Source organism: Notamacropus eugenii, chromosome 2 (genome assembly GCF_028372415.1).
Source record: "Notamacropus eugenii isolate mMacEug1 chromosome 2, mMacEug1.pri_v2, whole genome shotgun sequence".
NCBI classification, from domain to species: domain Eukaryota; kingdom Metazoa; phylum Chordata; class Mammalia; order Diprotodontia; family Macropodidae; genus Notamacropus; species Notamacropus eugenii.
Genome location: NC_092873.1, coordinates 364,819,692 through 364,826,833, shown reverse-complemented (window position 1 = coordinate 364,826,833; position 7,142 = coordinate 364,819,692). Strand labels below are relative to the sequence as shown.

The 7,142-nt window shown below is 35.1% G+C and overlaps 1 pseudogene; it reads right to left on the bottom strand.

Annotated features, from left to right (window-relative positions):
• Positions 1-5,606: 5,606 nt before the first annotated feature.
• Positions 5,607-5,961, bottom strand: LOC140524035 (LYR motif-containing protein 1 pseudogene; annotated as a pseudogene).
• Between the last annotated feature and the right edge of the window lie 1,181 nt (positions 5,962-7,142).

Here is a 7,142-nt window from a genome sequence, read left to right as displayed (position 1 = left end):
AGATCAAAAGAGGGCATAGGACAGAGCCGTGGAGAATACCTGCCTAAGTCATAATCTGGGGGTATCACAGGCCTTAAATAGTACACCCTTACAAGAAGATGCAATGCAGGTGATTATAGTCTGTACAATGCTTAAATTAGAACCTGCAAATTTTTACATTTTGATTATAACCTCTTGAGGGGGTGGACTTTTTAATACATTTTGAATGACAACAGCAATGACTTACATACAATAAGCATTAAATGCAGATTGCTCTTTGAAAGAGGTAAATAATTAGAAAAGCAAATCTATCATTGCTACTAAAGAAAACACAGAAGGGAAAAAAACGAGGTTTGTTCATAACACTTTAGCAGCAGAAACCCCATATTTCTGTTTACTGTTGATTTCAAAAGCACATCATACTAAAACATGTCACTCTCATAATAGGTAGTTGAGGTGTTTTATGCATAAATTGTGTCTTTCAATATAACGTACTCATTGTTATACTCCTAACTAAAGTTCATGCTCTGCTGACTTCTCCATCTGGTTACATATGCAAATTATTTTAAGTATGCACACATAAATTTCCTAAATTCAAATCCAATTTATTGGTATTAGCATCTGCTTTCACCCTCCAATATGCTGTAAGAGACAATTTATGTCAGATACTTTATAAAAACAGAATTGACTCTAGATTCCAAACCACAAATTCCTCTGTAAGGTAATAAATTCTCCTGTATTGCCTCTTCCTTTTTCTTTTTCAATATCTCTAAATGGGTTGAATGAGGCCAAAGAATAACAGTGGGCAACTTTATTTGTTTGAAATAATTACAAATACGATGGTTTTCCATATTGTTCTTGCTTATTGACGCCTATCAGCTTTTATTGTTTCATTTTTTTCTCATTTTGGCTCACGTTACTTATCCCAAACAGGTGTAATGAGAAAACACATTGTCTCTTTTTCCTTCATCATGACGGGAAAGTACTGGAAGGCTTGAATTCAGTGCCCTCATTTTGACATTAGTTTCTTGAGGGCATTATATAAGTTGTTTGACTTACGAACAACAATGTACTGGATTAAAACAATCTTCCAGGCAAGTAAGAATTCCATCACTAATACCAGCACCAAGAGACGTTTAGGTAGAGGACTTGTAGATAACATGATCATAGGTCTTTGAAGTTTAGAGATGTACGCTGATCACTGCTCATTTCACTCAATAATAGCAACAAAGACTGTTGTTGGGATCTGGGATCTCAGATTTAACATTTCCTTCCAGTGGTGTAGTCACCAACCATATTTGGTCATCCAGTGAGAATGTAGTTCATATCCTTCCATTCATTCAATGTAGAGTATTTAACCTATGTGTTGGAGGTCTTTTCACTTCTTCTCATGCCAGAGGGATATCAGTGAAACTTTGGCTCTGAATGTCCATCTGTCAGACATTTCCTTCACCAAGTAACCAGTGCATATTTACTTTCTGCTGTACAATTCCTAGGTTATGTTTTTTTTTTTTTATACTCCTGCTCTTTTGAAAAGTCCCTCACAAGTTGCATATTATAACCTGAATAATAATAACAACAGCTAGCCTTTCTATAGAGCTTTAATGTTTCTAAAGCATATTTTTATCTGTTATTTCATTTTATCTTCATAACACCTTTGTTCCCTAGATGGCATTATGAAGTCTTCTTCCCTGATTTTACAAGTAAGGAAACAGAGAACAAGGAAAGATCAGATGAGTTACTCAGGGTGACATAATAGATATATAATAATAACTAGCATTTTTTTAGTGTTTTATGGTTTGTTAGGCACTTTGTAAATGTTATCTTATTTTATTCTTACAACAACCTTGGGAGGCAGGTAGTCTTATTGTTCCCACTTTACAAGTGAGGAAATGGAACAATACAGAAGTTAAATAACTTGACCAGTATCAAACAGTTATTAGGTTCGTAAGGCCAGCATTGAATTCAGGCCTTCCTCACTTCAAGTCTAGTACTTGCTACCTTCTTATCAGGCACCTTTCCATTGCCTTCTTTGTAATATTTCTTTTTTGTTATTTGGAGAATGTTGTGTTTCATGATTCCTGACCATAGACCAATATTAGTAGAATATTGATATAAAAAAGATAGCCTTGTGTCTTCATCAGAAGTTTTGGTTCTTCGAAATTCCCCAAAGGCTATTCAGCCCACACTCCTTTTCACAATTTTAGATCCAACTTGTTATCCATTGCTACTCTCTGTGCCACGAGAATAAACGTATAAAAAATCTTCTTAGGCTGTCCGTTTGACCTTTCCTGTGTACATAGAAAATACTTTCAATACTTTCATATTCTTCTCAAGAGGTTCTACAAGATTCCAGGGCTTTACAAAATCAGCATAATAACATTTCCAAATAAGAGCACCTGGAGATACTATAGTGAATCCATTTTCATCTTAGACACTATACCACATCTTTTTTACCACCATGGCAAACTCCATTGGCAAGCATGCATGTCTCTGGCTTATGAATTGCCTGGTGTTTCAGATCTAACAATTTGCTGAACAAGGGTGTTTTTAGGGTTAAGGCTGTAAACATATCACTCTGTTAGAATAAACTGGGCAAAAGATAATTACATTCATGACAGTGATACCAAAGGACATTTGCTGTAAAGACTTGGCCATCTCTAAATATGGCCTTTGAAGATTAGAGTACACTGACTACTATCTCACCGTAGTGATATCAATAAGCACTCAAATGGATTACAAGTTTAGTAGCTACTACACTGGCGCTCTCTCTCTCTCTCTCTCTCTCTCTCTCTCTCTCTCTCTCTCTCTCTCTCTCTCTCTCTCTCTCTCTCTCTAACATATGTTTCCAGAGGAATATTGAGGTGAGCAACTGAAATACCAAGGTATGTGATTATTTTATAAGTGATGTGATTTTATGGACTGTTACTTCTTTTGTTTTAATTGAATATTTTAATCATCTTTGAACAGAAAAGAAAACACTGGTGTACAATGACTCTCAGTGGGGTCTTCCCTTGGCTTATGACAAAGACACTGTACTTTCTCCTTTTGATCTACATTTTCTTTTTCCTGGTTGTACATAATTTTAAAATCAACTTAGCCTTGTAATTTATACGGTATATCCTTCTCCATTGCAATTTCTTTGTCAATGAGGAATAGTGTTTATTTTACCTATTGTAATGATTTTCCACTGAGGGTTTGAGGCTACAATTAGAAGTCAAGTGTTTTAGAATTGGTTTGCACATTTTATCTATTTAATGAACAGAATTAAATACACTACCTCAGTTCCTGAAAGTTTGGGATATTTCTCTCCTCCCCAAAATTTTGCTGAGATAATATTATATCTTCCACTAGCAGTTGAGGTGGTGAGACTAGAGTATATATGTGTGTGTGTGTCTATGTGTGTGTGTCTGTGTGTGTCTGTGTGTATGTGTGTGTATGTGTGTTAAAGGAGAAAGGAGCCTACTTGAAAGTTTGTGGGGAGAACTATGTGTTTTTTAATTTTAAAAATCATTTATTTATTTTTTAGTTTCAGTGTTCATTTACTATAAGACTTAAAGTTTTATAATATTTTCAGTTCGAGGTGTTTCCCCCCTTTCTCCTCTCCCTTCTTCTCAAGAAGGCATGCAGTCTGATATAATTTATACATGTACAATAGTACTGAACATATTTCTACATTAGTCAAAAAGAATCAGAAGAAAAGGAAAAAAACATGAGAGAGAAAAACAACAAAAAAGAAAATAGTGTGCTTTGATCTGCATTCAGACTTCTTAGTTCATTCTCTGTATGTGTATATTATTTTCTGTCACAAGTATTCTAGAATTGTCTTGGATCGTTGTATTACTGGGAAGAACTAGATCATCATAGGTTATCGTTTACAATGTTGCTTTTATGGTGTACAATATTCTCCTAGTTCTGCTCACTTCACTCAACATCAGTTCATGTAAGTTTTCCCAGGTTTTTCCGAAATTCACCTGGTCATAATTTTTTTTATGGCACAATAGTATTCCATTACATTCATATAACACAACTTGTTCAGCCATTCTCCAGTTGATGGGCATCCCCTCAATTTCCGATTCTTGGTCACCACAAAAAGAACTGGTACAAATATTTTTGTACATGTGGGTCCTTTTCCCTTTTTTATGATCTCTTTGTGATACAGACTTAGAAGTGGTATTCCTGGGTCAAAGGGTATACATAGTTAAATCAATTTCCAGAATGGCTGGATACAGCTTACTACTCTGTCAACAGTTTATTAGTGCTCCAATTTCCCCACATATTCTCTAGGATTTATTATTTTCCTTTTCTGTCATATTAGACAATCTGATACTTACCATGTGGTACTTCAGAGTGGAGTTTTCTAATCAATAGTGATTTAGAGCATTTTTTTCATACAACTATAGATAGCTCTAATTTTTCTTCTGCAAACTGCTTGTTCATATGCTTTGACCATTTATCAATTGATGAATGACTTGCATTCTTATAAATTTTACTTAGTTCTCTATATATTTTAGAAATGAGGCCTTTTTCAGAGACATTGGCTTAAAAATTGTTTCCCAGCTTTCTGCTTCCTTTTTACTCTTCTTTGCATTGTCTTTGGTTGTGCAAGATTTTTTTAATTTAATGTAATGAAAATGATCCATTTTGCATTCCCTAATGGTCTCTATCACTTGTTTGGACATGAATTCTTCCTTTCTCCATAAATCTGACAGACAAACTATTCCCTGCTCTCTTAATTTGCTTATGGTATTATCCTTCATTTTTAAATCATGTGCTCATTTTGACCTTATCTTGGTGTATGGTTTAAGATGTTGGTCTATGCCTAGTTTCTGTCATATTATTTTCCAATTTTCCCAATAGTTTTTGTTGAAGAGGGAGGGAGTTCTCATCCTAGAAGCTGGAGTCATTGGGTTAGCCTATTGAATATTAATAAAAACTATCTTTGAACTGAAAGAGCCAAAAACAAGATATCAATAGAACAATTAAAATGTTAAGGGTCTTATTTCAAATATATTCATATCTTAAATACAAAACAAGATAAAACTCACAGAGATTTACATCTGAGGCTAATAACTGATTGTCATAGTAATTTAAGAGCTTTCAAGAGAAGTTGCTAACAGGTCCTGTCATGTCTGTATTCTGCAGCTTTCTCTGTGTATAGTTACATTTTTTCCACAAAAAAATGAAATTTATATTTGAATTCAATTCTTTCTGTGTTCAGACTTTCATCTAAGACAGACCTGCACCTAAAGGCTTTCCTCTACATTCAAAGAATTGTTTCCTCTACATTTTCCACAGGCTGAAAAAAATATTTTGGTGTACTGAAGATTGTGCAGGTCTGATCTAAGAAGTTACTAAGATCATGATTAGGAATGGTCTTTGGGAGTTAGCATATTCCTGTCTAGTAGCAACATATCGATACTGCTACATCCAAGAACATATAAAATTAGTGTTATAAGATTAAGGACCCAGATCTTGGAGAGTTAAAAGAAATTATAACAAAGAGTCTATATTCTTTGTCCTTCCTTTCTCTAACTGGACTTAAATAAATGAGATAAAATTTGTCATCTAGTTTGTGCTCAGGGCCGACCTGGCTTACAGTTCATATAGTGAACTTATTCATAAGATTAAGAAATTTCATTGTGAAACTTAAGATATAATGATTCAAATCTCCTTGGCTTGAAGACTACAACTTTGTAGGGGAGTGAGGACCATTGGAGGGAGGTGAATTCGTCTTGGATATAGAATCTTATAATGCAATTCTATTTTAGTTTTTGCTGTGTATTCATTTATACACTCTTTAATTAGTTCTGAATCCTTAAGATTTTTGTTTTTCTGAAGCAACTATCTTGCTTCATTTACAATATACTGCTTTTCTCTAATGGTGTCCTCCATCTACGCTGATGCTGCATGCCACCTCCTTGGAAGCCTGAAAATTCTGCAGTACAGACTGAGAACTTTTTGTCTTAATGCTATTGACATACTGTGTCCATCAATCCTCCTCTCCCCATCCTTACACACACAGTGTGCCAGAGATGAGAGGAAAGAGTGTCAGGAGCCCTGTGGAGCTGATGGACTAACACTTCTTAAAATCAGGGCATTATGCCAACAAATTGAATCAGTAACTTAAAATCCATCAAAACTTCCCTAGTGCATCGTCTGTCCATTTCTCTCAATACACAAGTTGTATGATTTAAATGACCTCTTTTGTCAGCTCTTCTCAGATATTCTGAGGACTTTCTGAGTTTCCCTGTCCAGCATTAGTTCTATAAGCTACATTTGCTTTGTGCCTAAATGCCTTGTTGTTGATGACTGAAACTTTGAAACTTAACCCCTGAGACTACTACCTGAATAATGGAATAGTGTATCTCTTGAAAATCCTTTATGAGAACTACTGATCTAGCATGCCAGGAAGTCTTTCTGCCCATATATTTCCAGTGGCAAGTAATGCCACCCCACTTTTTAATAAACAGGGTCAGTACTTGAGTAATTCTTAACTATCAGTTTTGATCTAGTACAAAGAAAGCAATGTCATTTTAGGTAGTAGTTTCCTTCCAAGATCCCAAGATCATTTGCTTCTTTGATGTGTTTCTCAGATCTATTAATTGCTTGCATCTCATGTTTTATTTTGACTCTTCTCATTACCCCCTCTCCCCACCAAGTAAGCATGTTTCTGAGCCAAATAACTGGGGGATCCAAAAATGTTATGACTCTGCCCTGTTGAGGGAAGCGATTATCTCTTAATACCCTGATGGATAATAATTCAATACATGACATTTCCCACAATAAGACCAGAAAGGGGATAGGGGTGTCCTTTCTCAGTAGTGGGGCTTTGCTTTGGTCTCATGAGGACTGTGTTCAGTCCTAGGGAAGCCTGACTCCAAAGAGAACAGGCAGGATCTTCTTAAATTTTCTGACTTATTGCATTCATACCACTGAGCCTCAGGGAAAAACTCAGAAGTCTAAGAACTGGCTCATATCTAGGGTCTCCCCTAAGGTATTGCCTGGATGCCTTATAGAAGACAATATATAAAGTAGATCAGTTATGAAATATGTTTACTTCTACCAAAAAAGAGAGAAGACAAATTCAAATAAATAAACTCAAAAACATGCATTGAAAAATATATGAAACACCACTAATAAATGTGAATTATGTATTAGTC